This window comes from Scyliorhinus canicula, chromosome 11, assembly GCF_902713615.1.
Source record: "Scyliorhinus canicula chromosome 11, sScyCan1.1, whole genome shotgun sequence".
Classification (NCBI taxonomy): domain Eukaryota; kingdom Metazoa; phylum Chordata; class Chondrichthyes; order Carcharhiniformes; family Scyliorhinidae; genus Scyliorhinus; species Scyliorhinus canicula.
Window position 1 is genome coordinate 129,745,730 of NC_052156.1, and position 19,685 is coordinate 129,765,414.

A 19,685-nucleotide genomic window follows, 5' to 3' on the forward strand; every position below is an offset into this window, starting at 1 on the left:
TTCCGGAGTTAAGGTTAGGCTATTTTAGCACACACTGATTCTTGTTTCACATACGCTGACATAATCCCCCACGTCCCATCAATTCAAATCATTAGGCACAACGGTAATTTGTTGGCTGTCCTGTGATTTATAGCAGGGATCTGTTCCTGTTTCCTGCACTGCATATACCACCAACAAGTAAAAGTTGCAGAACGAACAATATATAGCTAACAGAGATTTGGAGCCTTCATTGTTTGACTCAGGTGCTCAGCTCCCTGGCTCATGGATATCATTAGTAATGGTTAAGGTGTTAGTTCGTTCAAATGCAACCAAGTGGTGTGAACATCAGTGGATTTCAAATTGGCGATATTTCCAACTGTTCGAATTTAACAAGTTCTCTGTTTTTTGTGCAGCCTGTTTTAGCACCTCGCATTATTATCTATGATACGGGAATAGAGGGTAGGAATTATTATTGGTGCTATTGGTGGAAGAATACTTAACATTTTGTGTGATATTGCTATGACCAATATTCTAACAGAGCCATAAACCTATTCAAGTAACATACAGGCATGCTCTTTGATAATATCACTAACTGTAATTTGGAGTTTTTTTAAAAAATGTTTACTAGTTCGCCAGTTGAGTGCTGCTTTACTATTTTAAAACTTGATTACCATTGCCATCAGTTCAATGTTTTTCAAATTACTACTTGCACTGCGGAAAAAAAAGAGGGGAGAGATCATTTTAGGATTGGAATGTCCAGAATGATGACCAGCCCTGGTTACATCTGAATTTATACCATAGGCTATAGTTAACTGTTGATCAAAAGCAGCATGTGAAACGTATTTTTGGTCATAAAGCATTTTGGAACACCTGAGGATATGTGTTGCTTTACAAATGCATATTCTATTGTTTATCTTTTTTTCATCATCCAAGCTCGTTAACACTTGTTTATTCATTCAAGAGATGTGATCATCACTGCCTCGGCCAGCAATCATTGCCCATCCTTGGGTGGTGTGTCATAATATCCACTCATGTATATCATGAGATGCAGACAGGCAGTGATTGACACACAGGATAACCAATGAACACACACGACACAGAACAACCAATCACCAGACATGACACCACCGCTATAAAGCCCACAGGGCATTAAGGCTCTCCCTCTCTCACAGGACACGGCTAAGGAGATAGTCACAGTGCACAAGCCAGTGAACATGATCACCATGTGGTAGAGAGCTAGTCTGGTCAAGCAAGCAGGAGGTTATCAGTTAGGTTAATAGAGTGTCAACCCACAGCAGATTATGTACAGCAATCAGCAGGTTCAATAAAACAGTGTTGGACCATCTCCTGTGTCGGAAGCCTGTTTCTCGTTTCACTGCATCCAGTTGCAGTTGATGTTAGACCAACACAGATAACACAACATGGTGGTGACCTGCCTTCTTCAACCATTGCCGTCCATATGGTGTAGGTACACCCACAGTGCTGCCAGGGAGGGATTACCAGGAGTTTGACCCAGCGACAGTGAAGGAACGGCGATATATTTCCAAATCAGGATGGTGAGTGGATTGGAGGGGGCAGGTGGACAGGTGGTGGTGTTCCCATGTGTCTACTGTCCTTGGCCTTCTAGATGGTAGTAGGCATGGGTTTGGAAGGTGCTGTTGAAGGAGCTTTAGTGAGATCCTGCAGTGCATCTTGTACATAGTACACACTGCGGCCACTGTGCATCGGGGGCGGAGGGAGTGAAATTTGGTGCCAATCAAACAGGCTGTTTTGTCCTGGATGGTGTCAAGTTTTTTCAAATGTTGTTGGAGCTGCACTTATTCGGGCGAGGGGAGAATATGCCATCCCACTCCTAACTTGTACCTTGTAGATGGTGAACAGGCTTTGGGGAGTCAGGAGGTGAGTTACTCACGATAGGATTTCTAACCTTTGACCTGCTCTTGTATCCATAATGTTTATATGGCTAGTCCAGTTAAATTTCTGGTCAATCATATCCCCCAGGATGTTGATTGTGGGCATTCAATTAAGGTAATGCCATTGACTGTCAAGGGGTGATGCTCAGATTCTCTCTTGTTAGAGATGATCATTGCCTGGCACTTGTGTGGCACGAATGTTACTTGCCACTTGTCAGCCCATGCCTGGATATTGTCCAGGTCTTGCAGATTTTGGACATGGACTGCTCCCATACCTGAGGAGTCATGAATGCAACTGAACATTTTGCAATTATTAGCAAACATCCTCACTTATGACCTTATAGTGCAGGAAGGACATTGATGATCAGCTGAAGATGGTTCGTCGAGGACACTCCCTGAGGAACTCCTGCAGTGATGTCCGAGAGCTGAAATGACTGACCTCCAACCACCAAAACCACCTTCCTTTGTGGTAGGTATTATTCCAACCAGAGGAGAGTTTTCCTCCTGATTCCCACTGACTCCAGTTTTGCCAGAGCTCCTTGATGCCATACTTGGTCAAATTTGGCCTTGATATCTAGGGCAGTCACTCTTACCTCACTTCTCGGCCTCAGATCTTTTTGTCCATGTTTGAACCAAGGCTGTAATGAGATCAGGGGCTGAGTGACTCTGTGGAACCCAAACTGAATGTTAGTTAGCAGGTTGTTGCTAAGCAAGTGTGGTCTGATAACACTGTTGATGACTCCCTCCATCACTTTACTGATGAACGAGAGTAGACTGACAGGGTGGTAATTGGCCGTGTTCGATTTGTCCTGCTTTTTGTGTACAGGCATACCTGGGCACTTTGCTAAATACTAGTGATGTAACTGTAATGGAACAACTTGACTAGGGGTGCTCCAACATCTGGAGCACAGGTGTTCAGGACTATTGTAGGAATATTATCAGGGCTCATAGCCTTTGCAGTATCCAATGCCTTCAGCCATTTCTTGATGTCGTTTGGGGTGAATCGAATTGGTTGAAGACTGACATTTGTGATGCTGGGCTCCTCTGGAGGAGACCGAGATGGATTATCCACTCTAATAATCTAATAACCTTTATTACTGTCACAAGTAAGCTGACACTAACACTGCGATGAAGTTATTGTGAAAATCCCCTAGTCGCCACACTCCAGCGCTTGTTCGTGCACACGAGGGAGAATTCAGAAGGTCCAATTCACCTAACAAGCGCGCCTTTCGGGACATGTGGGAGAAAACCGGAGCGCCTGGAGGAAACCCACGCAAGACACGGGGAGAACGTGCGGACTCTGCACAGACAGTGACCCAAGGCGGGAATCAAACCCGGGTCCCTGGTGCTGTGAAGCAACAGTGCTAACCACTGTGCTACCGTGTCGCCCACTTGGCGCTTATGGCTGAAGGTTGTCGCAAATGCCTCAGCCTTATGTTTTTCACTGTTGTGCTGAGCTCACCCATTATTGAGATGGGGATATTTGTGGAGCCTCACCATTCACGGCTGGATGTCGCAGCTTGCATCCAATCCATTGGTTGTAAAAACATAAAAACTGGGAGCATGAGTAGGTTATTCAACCCCTCAAGCTTGCTCCGTCATTCAATACAAACATCGCTGATCTCATCGCGGCCTCATCTCCACCTTCCTCTTTGCTCCCCACAACCCTTTATCCCACCATTAATTCATAACCTGTCTAGCTACTCCTTAAATTTGTTTGGTGTTCCTGCGTCCACCTATCTCTGTCTATCACTTGCTGCTTATGTTGCTTGGCACAGGAGTTGTCCCATGTTGCAGTTTCGCCTAGTTGGCACTTCGCCTGTTGCTGCAGCTGGCATGCTGTCCTGCACCTTTCATTGAACCCCTGGCTTAGCGGTAATGGTAGAGGGAGGGTTATATCAGGCCACGAGGTTGCAGTTTGTGCTTGAGTACAATTCTGCTGCTGTTGATGGCCACAGCGCCTCATGGTTACTAGATCTCTTTGAAATCTATCCCAATTGGCACAGTGGCAGTGCCATGCACAACCTCAATATGTGGCACAATGGTCACTGATTTATATCATGGACAGATGCATCTGTGGCAGGCAGGTTGGTGAGGGTAAGGCTAGGTACATGTTTCTCATGTTGGTTCCCTCACTGCCATCTGTAGACCCTGAATTTGACAAGCTTGGCCAGCAGTGGTGCTACTGAAACCACTCTTGGTGTCTTGGTGATGGACATTGAATTCTTCCACTGATAGCACATTCTGGGCCCTTGCCACTCTCAGTGCTTCCTCCAAATGTTGTTCAACATGGAAGAGTTCAGCTGAGGGGTGGGGGCCAGTTGTATGTGGTAATAAGCAGAAGGTTTCCTTGCCCATATTTGGCCTGATGCCATGATGCTTCCTGGGATCCATAGTCGATGCTCCCTCCCGATTGTACACCACTTCTGCTGGACTTGTCTTGATGGTGGGACAGGACGTACCCAGGAATGGTGATGATAGTGTCTGCGACAGTTTCTGTTCGGTATGATTGTGTGAGTATGACTATGTCAGGCTGCTGCTTGACTCGTCTGTGAGACAGTTCTCCCAACTTTGGCACAAACCCTTAGAGGTTTGTAAGGAGGACTTTGCCGGGTAGTCAGGGCCCGGTTTGCCATTGTTATTTCTGGTGGCTAGGTCGATGTCAGCTGGTTGGTCTGGTTTCATTCCTTTTTGTCGGCTTTGTAACGGTTGGGAAACAACTGAGTGGGTGGCTAGACCATTTCCGAGGGAATTTAATGTCAGCCAGACCAGGTAAGGGGTGACCAGGTTTCTTTTCCTTCACCGAAAGGGCGTTAGTGAATTCAATCGTTATTTATGACCATCAACATAATTCGGCTTTTAATTCCAGATTTTTAATTGAATTCAAATTTCCCCATCTGCAATTGTGGGATTTGGGCCCGAGTCCCCAAAACCTTACCCTGGGTCTCTGGATTATGAGTCCATAGACATTGCCACTGTGCCACCACCCCAACGTGTTGCACATTCCAACATGAGTTTTATTCATTGCACCAGAACCATTAGCAACCCTGAGGTTTCTACGGCACTGCATGTGTCTCAGGCTGGGTAGGATGGAGGTGAGGACGGTGCTGCTTATGGGAGACCTGCAATTGCACAAGGTTGGACAGGGAGACAAAGCAGACAGGCCCGAGTCTCCAGTGATAGAATACAAGAAGGCTTTCGAGTTCCACAGACTGAAGATCACAGATTAGAGTGCCTGGTCCTGTCTCTGATAACACAGTCTTATCATTATGCTATGCTACATGTGAAAAGATAAAACTGATATTTGGTACCTTGGGGACATACCAGTGAGAATGGAAGGAGATATAAAAGAGAGCAAATGTGAAGCAGTCTCCTCTACAATTGAGTTGCGGGGGGGGGGGGGGGGGAGACTATGTGCAATAGTTAAAAAAGCAAGGAAAATTGCTTGTTAAATTGTGTCTTCTCTTGAAAGACAATGACACAATTAAAATGCATACCAAAGTAATACTTTGCAATTGTGTTAGCTGTGTTGAAGTATAGAACATAGAACATAGAACATAGAACAGTACAGCACAGAACAGGCCCTTCGGCCCTCAATGTTGTGCCGAGCCATGATCACCCCACTCAAACCCACATATCCACCCTATACCCGTAACCCAACAACCCCCCCCTTAACCTTACTTTTTATTAGCACACTACGGGCAATTTAGCATGGCCAATCCACCTAACCCGCACATCTTTGGACTGTGGGAGGAAACCGGAGCACCCGGAGGAAACCCACGCACACAGGGGGAGGACGTGCAGACTCCACACAGACAGTGACCCAGCCGGGAATCGAACCTGGGACCCTGGAGCTGTGAAGCATTTATGCTAACCACCATGCTACCCTGCTGCCCAATAATACCCAAGTATTATCTTATTTCATATATAACCATGTAAATAATAAAAATACACCTTGCCATTTTCCCATATACTTTATAAATAAAATTATTTTCAGATTTGCAAATATGAATATTTTTTGCACGGACCATTAATTTTTCATGCAAAAATATTGGATCTTAGTAATTGATTATGTTCAAAGTGTGAGTTACGGCAGATATTCTTTGACATCAGTACCGCCACAAGGTCCAGTTTTTAGATTCTAACGTGATAAGTTGGCTCTCATTTTCGTCACTTTGTTGGCATTTTATATAAGATGAGGTTTGATTGGAACAGCAGTCTCCCTTTTTTTGAAGATATACGTGTTGAACAGTTTCTGCCTTTGATCAGTGAGAAAATCTAACGAGAAGCGACAGTTCTTCAAGAATCGCACGGCTCCTGTGGGAATATGAAAGGCGACCATGTAGACAATGACACACACAAGCAAACTCAAAGCCCGAGCTCATATTGATCTGATTAGACTGATCTTGATGGTTTGATCTTTCAGCTGAACTGAATGTATTTGAACGTTTTTTTTGCACTTTAGGATGAATACAGCCATGCATCGCCAAGAGCTCACAGCTGGATTGCAAAGAGGAACAGCACGGGCGGTGCAAAATCGCACAAGGAGAGAAATGTGTTAACCCTCAGAAGTACTCTGAATGAATGCTAGGAATCTGACCTTAAAAATCATCGCTATTATTTTGTGCAGTTGTTTTATTATGTAATACGAGGTTAGCAATAGTAAAATCTGCATTCAAAGTTATTTTCCAAATGTTAGGGGAAGTTATTAAAAGGATGCCACCTGGTGGATTTACCTTAGTATTACATCTGATTTTGTTTTTAAAAAGCAGCTACTTCAATGTCACTCGTGGTAATAATATTCTTTATTAGTGTCACAAGTAAGCTTACATTACCACTGCAATTAAGTTACTTTCAAAATCCCCTAGTTGCCACACTACGACCACTGTTTGGGTACACTGAGGGAGAATTCAAAATGTTTAATTCACCTTACAAGCACGTCTTTCAGGACTTCTGTGGGAGGAAACCGGAGCACCCGGAGGAAACCCATGCAGGCACGGGGAGAACGTGCAGACTCCCCACAGACAGTGACCCAAGCTGAGAATCGAACCCGGGTCCCTGGCGCTGTGAAGCAACAAGTGCTAACCACTGTGCTACCGTGCATAATGCCAGTACTAAACTGTGATAATACTCACAAGGCCACAGGGGATCACTGATTGATGGACAGCATTCTCCAAGGCCTACCTAAGGTGGCAGTATACTTAGCTGATGTACTAATCACAGAAGCCACGGAAAAAGGGCTCCTCGCAAATTTGGAGGAGGATTGGAGACGACTTTCCGAAGCAGGTGTGGGTCAGTCCCGCACGAGGAAAACATGTGTTCCAGGCAGGCGAAGTGATCGATCTTGGCTACCAACTCGATACAAAAGCCCTACATGGAGGATAAATTTAAGGTCATGAAAGAGACACCAACCCCGCAAAATACAAAATAATTAAAATATTTCCTCGACCTCGTAAGCGACTATGGGAAATGTATCCCAAACTTGGCCACTTTATTACCATTCCTGCACACAATGTTAAAATAAAACATCAGATGTGGTTGTGGCAGGTGCTGCAGGATGATGCCTTCACGAAGGTGAAGCAGCAGTTACTATCATCAAACATCGTGGCTAAGAGAGAACTGGTATTAACATGTGATGCCTCTCCATATGGAGTAAGGGCAGTCCATTCCCATCGATAGGATGATGGCACAGAGAGACGACAGCATATGCATCCAGAACCTTGGTGGATGTGGAAAGATGTTGTTCTCAGATCGAAAAAGAAAGGTTGGCTGCTATTGTTGTGGCGAAGAAATTACACCAAGATGTCAATGGGCCACATTTCCCAATCGTAACTGACCGTGAACCCTTGTTGGGCCTTTCCAAAGAGAATAAAGTGCCTTGGCTGGGATTCAATGTTATTGCAATCGGCTTACGAATACTCTTGCAAGTACTGCCCTGGAACTCACATTGTCAGCGGGGATGCCCTGAGTTTACTTCTGCTGCCCACAAGCTTGGCCCATCGGTCGGCATTGGAAGAAGCACGTGACCTTGAACTTCCCGGATCCTTCAAGCTGATTCAAGCGTGGACCCAGAAGAATCCCACGCTGGCAAAATTGCGCCATATGATCGTCAGATGGTGGCATCCGATGACGCCCCATGGATGGCATGAAGCCCTTCCTCACTAAATGTCAGAAACAGAGTGTAGAAGATGGCAATATCTTGTGGGGAGCCCGAGTAGTCGTCTCCCCCCCCCCCCCCCCCCCCCCCCCCCCGCCAAGGTCAGCGCCCAATCCTAGCTGAATTATACAATGTACTCCTGAGGTAGCCAAGATGGAAATTTTCGCAAACTATGTTTGACAGCCCGGGTTATACACAGAGATCGAGAATCTGGTGAAATAGCGCTCTTGTGCCGGGAGAATCAGAATCTATCACCTTCATCCTCTTTGCCAAGAGATGTTCCTTAACAAGGGTGACGCCTACTTGAAATGGTTAGAAGTAGATTGTATGTCCTCCACGACTTCTTATGGAACAATAGAAAATCTCTGCCAAAGTATCTGTGCCCACAACATACCAGAAGTTGCCATATCCGATAATAGTGCTCCCTTTACCTGTGGAGAATTTTAGGCATTCGTGAAAACAAATGGCATTAAGCACTTCCAAACAGCAAAATCTAATGGACGTGTCGAATGGGCAGTTAACATTCAAAACCCGAATGAAGAAACAGCCTTCTGTGTTCACTGGTTATGAAATTGGCTCAGTTCCTCTTTAAATATAGAACCATGCCCCATAGGACGATGGGGTGTACTAGTGATATTTGTCATAATATACATCCAGGTATATGATGGAGTGCAGACAGGCAGTGATTGACACACAGGGTGACCAGTGAGCACAAGGAACACAGCAACCAATCACCAGACAGGACACGACCACTATAAAGCCAGAGGGCACTAGTTTTCCTGCTCTCTCTCGATCCAGCCTCTGAGACAGTCAGAGCTCGTGAACAGCAACTAGAACAAACACCGTGTAGTAGTAAGATAGTCTGGTCAGGTTAGCCTCAAGTCTCCAGTCAAGTCAGCATAGTGTCAACCCACAGTCAAGCATGTATTATAGTTAGTTATTCAATAAAATCATGTTGCATTTCTTCAAGTGTTGGAAGCCTGTCTCTCTCACTACTGCATCAAATGCAGTCCACGTAGACCCAGCTTGCCCAACACATCAATATTGTTAATGGGATGATAACTGTGCACCACGTTCAGCCTGCTGTTTCCCAAATTTGGGGGGGAAGGTGGTTCAAAGCAGGAGACACAAAAAAGGAACTACAGTACCTGAAGACCCAAAGATGTTGTCTATATGCAAAGCTTTGGAGATGGCTCCCAATGGATCCCAGGAATCATTCTGGAAAAGAATGATATGGTTCCTTACAATGTCAATGCCCAAAGGAAGGCCATGAAAAAACTCCTGGACCACCTGAGTAGCAGGGAAACCATTTCAGTGAAAATAATTTCAGCAGAGACGACGTTCTTGATGTCGAGGTCAGCACTGCAGACAAGCCTCCGTCTGTGGCCATTTGGCACTCGACAAGGAAGTGCCTAACCCCAGAATGCTTCATGCCCTCCCGATCCGGCTCCACCTGCTGGTGACTCGAGGCCTTATGCAATGCGATCAAAGAGGTCTCATTGCCGCGGGAGTGAGTGGGATGATTTGGACCTGAGGGAGGGAGAGATGTGGTAAATCTCATGAGGACCGTGAGGGATTGTTGGTTTGGGCAGTCATTTTCAAACTTAGGGTCGCGATCCACAGGTGGGTCGCAGGGCTATCGGTCGCGTCATTCCTGATCGCGGGAAGAGGTGTCCAACTGAAGAATCTGAACACAGAAACAAAGCAGTAGAAAGATGATTTCTTTATTAATCGTGCCACTGAAAATCAGGATTCAAAGTTCATGTGTGCTTTATGTAGGGAAGTACTGGAAAATGAAAGATTAAAACCCTCAAAATGTCAAAGGCATTTCGAGACCAAACATGGCGAGATTGAGGACAAACCTCTTGATCTTTTTCAACGGATGCAGTGAGATCTTAAATCATCAGCTGAAGTCCTTAGCAGAAATGTAACATTGAATGACAACGCAAAACAAGTGAGATCATGGGGGGAACAGGCAGGCTCACCTGAGTAAAGGTAAGTTAAAATGGTGGGTTGCGAAGTTCAGGTGGTGTGGGTCGCAAAGGTCGGCCGGCGTGTGTCGCAAAGGTCGGCCGGCGTGTGTCGCGAAGGATGACCGATTGGTAAAAATAGGTCCTGAGCAAAAAAGTTTGAAAAACACAGGTTTAGAGCAGCACAATGGCACAGTGGTTAGCACTGCTGACTCACAGTGCCAGGGACCCGGGTTCGATTCTGGCCTTGGGGTGACTCTCTGTGTGGAGTTAGCATTTTGCATTCCATATCCATCTTATTGGCAGACGCACCTGTGTAGGTGCACTCTCCATTTTTAATAATGGGGTCACTTTTGCACTTTTCCAATCCATAGACTCAGGGTAGGTTTCTCCTTCCCGCCGCACCAGATTTCGAGTGTGGCACACCGGCGGGATGCTCCGTTTCGCCGGCTGGTCAATGTGGTTTCCCATTGTGGGACAGCCCCGTGCCGTCGGGAAACCCCTGGGCACCGGCAAAATGGGGAATCCCGATGGTGGATAATTCAGCCCTCAGTTCTTGAATAGAGAGATTTTGGAAATTTATGATTAATTTGCTAACCTATTTGTTTCAATGGTGAAAACCACTGGGTTCTGGAGATTTGTCCACCAAGTATTCCGTTGTTCTCACCATTACCAGTTGTTTAGTTATACTGGCTCGGATTATCCACCGGATTGTCACACAGGCTGATCTTTTCTGCGTCCCATGGAGCTCCACTTTTCTGACGGCATCTTCCAAGCCCAGCTTCTCCAGAAACATGGAGCAGACAGTCCATCAGAGAACTCTATTGTAATGCTGTAGCGTTGGGGAGAAGGCAGAACATGTGCCCTTTTTGATGTAAGTTTAAATGTCCAATGTTGATGCTGGTGAACAGGCAGGTGGGTGAGCTAACTGGGTAAGTTAGTGGTGTGGTATGTGGGTAGGGCAGCAGGTGGTTTATGCCGACTGGTAGGTGAGTGGGTAAATGGGTCAGGGGGCACCCGGTTTGTTTCAGAGGGGTAATCAGGTCACAGGCTAGTCGGATTGGTTTTGGACGGAGGGGATAGTTGTGGTGGGTGATAGTCAGGTCTGGTCGGGGAGTAGTCATGCAGGTAGGGAGGAGCAATCAAATGGTCGGGATTAGGTTAGAGGTCAGGAGGGGTAGTTGGGTCAGGTCTGGGGGGGGCGATGGTTGGTGTGTTTGGCGGGTTGGCTGAGTGTCAAAGGTGTAGTTAGGTGGTTGGCAGGAGTGAACGGATTGGTCCATCAGTTTGTTTCTGACGGGGTTCTAAGGCAGCAGAGCAAAGTCTGCCTGGTTTGACTATTTCACAAGAGTTCCATGATACTAGACGTTCCATCATTTGGACATTCACACATCAGACAGCAAGCAGAACGAGATTTTGAAGGTCAGTGCTCACACTCTGAGCTGCGGCCACCCCTTTTCAGCAACCTCAATATCTTCTACCACCAACTTAAGATGACTTGGCAATTTTCCAGAATGACAATGGTCGAGGTGGGCCTTTCATCAGGCTTGCTGTGGAATCAACCCCCCTCCATTTGCGGATTGAGTTGGCCGAAGTGGGCAACAGACCAGGCCAAAATTAAGGATATCGCAAAATCACGCTTTGCGGCAGGCTGGAGATGGAAACAGACTTAGTCTCTCCCACCCTACTTCCCACTTCCAATGGGAAAATCCGGCCCAGGGTGTTTATTTAACAAGTCTGACATTTCCTTATTATCTATTATCGTCTCACTTGCACCCCTCATTAATGATCCCACATTCCCTTTTGCTTCTCTCAGTCTCTCAATATTTTTGTAAAACCTTTGCCGTACGCAGTCATTCGAACCCCAAGAGTGTACTACTGCCTCAAGCATATGCTTTTCGAAAAAAAAACTTTTCAGAGCTTTCCCCGTGGGAGAGTTAGTGACAAAGATGGATTTTCACTTCCCACCACTAACCAGTGGCATTATGGCTGTTGAGCATTTATATTGGGTTGTTCATCAAGGGAAGGAAAAAATGCTATTTTACTATTGTATAACGTTAAATCAAGAGACTACTGTGGCCAACTAAGAAGACATCAATTACTGAAATGAACTACACTTTTGACCTGAAAGTCAGATAATTAGTGTCTGTTATTTTGGAGCTGCAGTTGCCACTTATTGTCCAAGACGCCTATAGGTTTTGTGGTGACTTGGGCCAGGTGTTATGTTAGTCCAGCCACAATGAAGAGTCACCAGTTGCAGAGCTGACTGATCCGAGCATCAATCAGCGTGAAATGCTGATCTTATGCCAGTAGTGCCATTTTGGAACTCTGTAACAGGCTCTCTCTTAACCTTGCACAGCTGAACATGCATTCAGCAGTCAAAAGAATCCTCCCACCCCCACATTCCCAACCAGCATTATTTAAAGGGATTATCAAATATTTATAGTTTTGTTGCAAGTTGATTTCTTTCTGCCCCTTGCTTTGATTCTACAAGTTTGTTATTTCTTTGTTATTTGTTTGTTATTCACAGCAGAGAAGGAGGCCATTTGGCCCATTGTGTCCCCGCCAGCTCCCTAGTTCTATTCTCCAGCCCCATCTCCACAGCCCCCTAAATTAACCACTTTCCAATATGTATCCAGCTCTCTTTTGAAACCTCCTATGTAATCCACCTCCACCACTCTCCCGGGCAGCGCATTCCAAACCCAACAGTTCTGAGTAAAGGGGTTTCTCCTCATTTCACTCCTAGCTCTCTTGCTGCTGACCATCTTGAAATTATGACCCCCCCTAGTCGCTGATATACCAACTAATGGAAGCAGAATATCCTTCTTTACCCTGTCAAATTGTTCATCATTTTGAACACCTCAATAAGGCCACCTCTTAATCTTCTCTGCTCCAAGGAGAACAAGCCCAATTTCTCCAATCTTTACTTGCATCGAAAATTCCTCATTCCTGGTATCATTCTAGTAAATCTCCTCTGCATCCTTCGCTCGGGCTTTGACATCCTTACTTAAATAAATTGCCCAGAACTGAACACAATACTCAAAATGTGGTCTGACCAAGCATCACTTGCTTGTTTTTATACGCTATGCCTCTATTGATAAACCCAAGGATCCTACAAGCCTTCTAAGCAACTGTTTCAACTTGCCTGGCCACCTTCAGACAATTATGCACTTGAACCCCGAGATCCCTCTACTCTGTACTCCTCTCAAAGTTGTAGCATTGATTCCACATTGTCTCCCCATGTTTCCTCTCCCAGAATGCGTTACCTCACATTTCGCTGTATTGAAGTTCATCTGCCACGTGTCTGCCCATTTGGCCAACTTGTCAATGTCCGCCTGTAGTCACTCAATGTTATCCTCACAATTGACTGTTCTCCTTAGCTTAGTATCATCTGAAAATTTAGATATTTGGCCCTCAACACCCACTTCTAAATCATTTATATAAATCAGAAAATACAAGGATCTTAACACTTAGTCCTGGGGAGCACCACTTTCAACTCATCTACAGCCTGAGAAATGCCCATCTATACTTACCCTCTGTTTCCTATCTCTTTGCCAACTTCTAATCCATGCTGCCACCAATCCCAAACATTTAAATTTGATAACCAACCTGCCACGTGGCACTGTGTCAAATGCTTTCTGATAGTCCAAATATACAACAAGCACGGCACTACCTTCATCCACTGTCTGTGTCATCTCGTCAAATAACTCAATTAAATTTTTCAGACATGACCTGCCCTTAACAAACCATGTTGACTGTCTTATATTAACTTATTTTTCTCGAAGTGTATACTTATCTCATTCCATATTATGGTCTCCAACCGTCAGGGCAGCACGGTAGCATTGTGGATAGCATAGCACAATTGCTTCACAGCTCCAGGGTCCCAGGTTCGATTCCGGCTTGGGTCACTGTCTGTGTGGAGTCTGCACATCCTCCCCGTGTGTGCCTGGGTTTCCTCCGGGTGCCCCGGTTTACTCCCATAGTCCAACGATGTGCAGGTTGGGTGGATTGGCCATGATAAATTGCCCTTAGTGTCCAAAATTCTATGATCTGTGATTAACCTATGACAAAAAAGTTCGGCACAACATCGTGGGCCGAAGGGCCTGTTCTGTGCTGTATTTCTCTATGTTCTTATGTATGTTTTCCCACTGTTTATGTCAAGCTGACAGGCCTGTAGTTTCCTGGGTTATCCTTTGCCCCTTTCTTAAACAACAGCATCACATTTGCTATCCTCCAGTTCCCGGGTACTAATCCTGTGTTCAGAGAGGTCTGGAAAACGTCTGCCAAAGGCTCCACAATATACTCCCTTACCTCACTCAGCAATCTAAGAAGCATCTCATCTGTACCTGGTGACTTCTCTACCTGGCATGCGCTTTAATGGAAGCTCTGGTCAAAGAAACACATCCAGTGGCAATCTAAGGAATCTGGGAGATGTGTCCTGGCATGGTTGGCATGGAATCGGGAGAGAAAGAATCACTGGAGTGGGGCCTACTGGTGACATTCTATTTGTGATTTTACTGGAAACTGAGAGAAGTGCATTCTGATGGTCACTTGTTATGACCTGGCAAAACAGGAAGAAACAGACCTATTGGAAGCTGAGAGTAATTCTTGTGAAAAACTCTGTGGGCCGCATGACTTAAAGTATAACCGTGACATGGAATTAAGGAGAGTATATGTTTTCTGTGGTTTAGTGTATTTGTTACCTACTAAGTACAGTGGTGTTTAGTTGAGGTTGCTTCCAGTTGGTTTGTTGTAAAAGTCTTAAAACTTGAAATGCTGTGTAATTCCTTCAAAGTGGCATTTTGGAATTCAAATCTCTAAGGTGTTCATAATAATTTCTACACCATTGGCAACTTGGAAATTAGAAGAGCGCATGGGATGAGGGGGAAGTTGGATGTGACAAGGAGGATGAGGTGTGAGGATCCCAGCACCTTTGATGGTTTCAGCACTTTGCTGTGTATGACCTCATCAATCTACTTCTCAATAATCATCAGCAACACCTCCTCCAAGGGAGTCGGGACATGGGTCAGTGCCTGCCTGCCCCCAGTTGTGCACCTTCTTGTTTTGCATGAAAGAGGGAGAAGTTTGTCAGGTAGTGTCATCCAATTTGTTTATCCAATGAGGTTGTCATAGTTGAAAAGATAGCGGGCAAGCTGTGAGATGTGAAGCTCACAGTAGTGCTAAGTGTTTGAGGCTGCAGTGCAACATGTGAAGGTCATGTATGAGTTCTGATTGACAGAAATCTGTGGTAGATGTGTGATGGGGTGTGGTAAATTGGACAGTGCCTGAGTCTAGTGATGCAGCTGGTGTGACATGGCATTTGGACACCCAATCACTGATCTTGACCACTCATTTGAGGTAATTAAACATGGTGTAGGTGTCCAGGTCCTGGGAGGCTTTATCTCCATGACTATCTACTCCCAATGCCTTCTAAATATGTTTCTGGAGGGCCTCCTGGCCACCTGCATATATAGGACATCTCTCCACCATGTCCTTCCGCGCAACATTCGAGAAACAGAGCCTGAACTCTCCCATGTTGTGCCTTTCTTCAATATTTCCCAGGTCACAATCCTGTATGACTGTCACACCCACTGCAGTCACAATGCAACTTTCCTTTAAGAAGTAGTCTAGCTATACGTGGCATTAGCCAATCACATTATTGACCTCCCTGTTCAGGTGTCTAAGCAATTAACAGTGTGGCTAGCACTGGCAAGCATGCAAAATGGCTGAAAGCACCAAGTTGGTGTTACAATCAACAGGCAGAGGTCCATCACACATCCCAATGCCTGTCTTGGGGCTATTGCATTTGGGCCCCTTTGACTCTGAATTCACATCATGGCATAAAAGTGCAAGAAGTCTAAATGAACTTGGTTAAAAATTCTCCCCCTGCTACTTTACAGATTATTTCCCTCATTCATAATAAATGTATGAACATCTGTCATAAAGTATCCCCCAGGATTGTGACTTGAGGAGGGGAAGAATAGAAATTGGAGCCGGGTAGAATCTGTAAATGTAATCAGGCAGTTGCAGAAATTCAATATAAATAGTTAAGGACACTTAGACCGTCACTTATAATGGAGTGGCAATTGAGTCGGATTGCATTTTCTGGGTAAGTTTGCGATTTTAATTGTATTTTCAAATAGTTCCCAGTGCAGGGCTATTGCCCAGTGGAAAGTTTGCAGTTCCCAGGCAATTGCCATGAAAACCATACCTCAGAATCTCTGGGGAGCCAGGGTGGGGATGGTTTTCAGGGTGGGTGAGGTGTCCCACCCAAATATGACATCCTGGAGCTCGGAATTTACGGCCCACAGCTTCATGTTGTTAGAAAATTGAATAGTACACTTGGGGGGAGGTATAGAATTCAGCACAATGCAACTGCAATTGAATGTTTATGAAGATTCAACACAATTTCCTTGTTTTTGCACCTGCCTATTTCTTGTAAAGACTATACCAACAAAATGGAAGGACGGTGAAAAGTGGGAAAATCGACCGTGGATATCTAAGAAAATAAGGGAGTGTATCAAATTGAAGGAAAAAGCATACAAAGTGGCAAAGATTGGTGGGAGACTACAGGACTGGGAAATCTTTAGGGGGCAACAGAAAGCTACTAAAAAAGCTATAAAGAAGAGTAAAATAGAGTATGAGAGTAAACTTGCTCAGAATATAAAAACAGACAGTAAAAGTTTTACAAATATATAAAACAAAAAAGAGTGGCTAAGGTAAATATTGGTCCTTTAGAGGATGAGAAGGGAGGTTTAATAATGGGAGATGAGGAAATGGCTGAGTAACTGAACAGGTTTTTTGGGTCAGCGACTGATAGAAATGAGGCTATGACAGGTGAGGACCTTGAGAGGATTGTTATCACTAAGGAGGTAGTGATGGGCAAGCTAATGGGGCTAAAGGTAGACAAGTCTCCTGGCCCTGATGGAAAGCATCCCAGAGTGTTGAAAGAGATGGCTAGGGAAATTGCAGATGCACTAGAGATGATTTACCAAAATTCACTAGACTCTGGGGTGGTCCCGGTGGATTGGAAATTAGCAAACGTGACACCACTGTTTAAAAAGGAGGTAGGCAGAGAGCATGAAATTATAGGCCAGTGAGCTTAACTTCGGTTGTAGGGAAGATGCTGGAATCTATCATCAAGGAAGAAATAGCGAGGCATCTGGATAGAAATTGTCCCATTGGGCAGACGCAGCATGGGTTCATAAAGGGCAGGTCGTGCCGAACTAATTTAGTGGAATTTTTTGAGGACATTACCAGTGCAGTAGATAACGGGGAGCCGATGGATGTGGTATATCTGGATTTCCAGAAAGCCTTTGACAAGGTGCCACACAAAAGGTTGCTGCATGAGATAAAGATGCATGGCATTAAGGGTAAAGTAGTAGCATGGATAGAGGATTGGTTAATTAATAGAAAGCAAAGAGTGTGGATTAATGGGTGCTTCTCTGGTTGGCAATCAGTAGCTAGTGGTGTCCTTCAGGGATCCGTGTTGGGGACCAAGGGCAATGTGTCCAAGTTTGCAGATGACACTAAGATGAGTGGTAAAGCAAAAAGTGCAGAGGATACTGGAAGTCTGCAGAGGGATTTGGATAGGTTAAGTGAATGGGCTAGGTTCTGGCAGATGGAATACAATGTTGACAAATGTGAGGTTATCCATTTTGGTAGGAATAACAGCAAACGGGATTATTATTATTTAAACAATAAAATATTAAAGCATGCCGCTGTGCAGAGAGACCTGGGTGTGCTAGTGCATGAGTCACAGAAAGTTGGTTTACAGGTGCAACAGGTGATTAAGAAGGCAAATGGAATTTTGTCCTTCATTGCTAGAGGGATGGAGTTTAAGACTTGGGAGGTTATGTTGCAATTGTATAAGGTGTTAGTGAGGCCACACCTCATTGTGTTCAGTTTTGGTCTCCTTACTTGAGAAAGGACGTACTGGCACTGGAGGGTGTGCAGAGGAGATTCACTAGGTTAATCCCAGAGCTGAAGGGGTTGGATTCCGAGGAGAGGTTGAGTAGACTGGGACTGTACTCTTTGTAATTTAGAAGGATGAGGGGGGATCTTATAGAAACATTTAAAATTATGAAGGGAATAGATAGGATAGATGCGGGCAGGTTGTTTCCACTGGCGGGTGAAAGCAGAACTAGGGGACGTAGCCTCAAAATAATTCTCAAAAATCAAAATAGATTTAGGACTGAGTTTAGGAGGAACTTTTTCACCCAAAGGGTTGTGAATCTATGGAATTCCTTGCCCAGTGAAGCAGTTGAGGCTCCTTCATTAAATGTTTTTAAGGTAAAGATAGGTAGTTTTTTGAAGAATAAAGGGATTAAGGGTTATGGTGTTCGGGCCGGAAAGTGGATCTGAGTCCACAAAAGATCAGCCATGATCTCATTGAATGGCGGAGCAGGCTCGAGGGGCCAGATGGCCTACTCCTGCTCCTAGTTCTTATGTTCTTAATCCGAAACACTTTATTTGCAACCTTATCAATATTTCCTGCCACATTCAAAGATTTATGTGTGTGTGAACGCTCGGGTCTCTGTGTTGCTACTTCCTTTCCAAACTTGTATGTGTTAGTTTGTATTGCTCTTCTCGTTCTCCCTCCCAACATGCAGCACATCCACATCTTTCTGCACTCAATGGGCTTCAGGATTGTGTTTGGAGAGTTCTTTGTGTATTTCTTGACTTTTCTTTCAGGAACAAGTTAAATTGTAAAATGTTTGACAAACATTTACACCAACTAGTAGATTGCCAGAGCAGTGTTTGGGATGAAGTCACCCAGGATATATATTTGAATTTCCTCCATCAACTGATCTTATTTTAAAATGAATAATAATTCAGTAAAATGAAAATAATATTGGACATCTTTAGTTTTTAGCTTTCTCCGTTCATTGCGTTGGGTTCCCAGCTGTCAACTGGTGGTGCAGAAATGCTGAGAACTTTACTTCATTAGAGATTTTGAAACTATTAAATGTGAATTAATTCAACTGCAGCATAATGTCCTTGAATGTGTTTGAAATGTATTAATATTTCTCAGTAGCATTGAATGCAAACTATCTAATTAAATCTTAAACTTAAACACAAGCCCAATTTGATTACTAAATATAAATCAGTTCCTGTGTTGGGTTAGAAGATATTCTCTTAATTGCTGCAATCGACTCAATTAAATTCTATGACCTCTATAGTGTGCATTAATTATACTGCTGTTACATTGTTACTTCCCCCCAAATAATATTGGCTTAGATATTAATCTTGAAGAAAGAATAATCCTTGTCTGAATATTACTAATTAAAAGATATTTCCTGTTCATTTTTATTTATCACCTTTCCCTTCTTCTTGAGAGCTTTATCCTCTGTTGTACTTTTAATTTTGATTACATTTCCTCCACTCTTGCTACTGCTTAATGTACTGGATTATATTCTAATATTGCTGCTATTCTTCTACAGGCTTGACTGCTCGCACTCTGTTTTAATCAGTTAATTGTGAGAATCGGATGGGGAACAGCTTCTTTGCTGACATTACTGGGCCACAATTTGAATAGACCACAAAATGAAGCAGTTGTCGACTGGACATGTGCACCTGGACTGGACATAGATTCATGGAATCCCGACAGGGTAGAAGGAGGCCATTTGGCCCATCGAGGCCAAATATGGACCCAATCCCCCACCC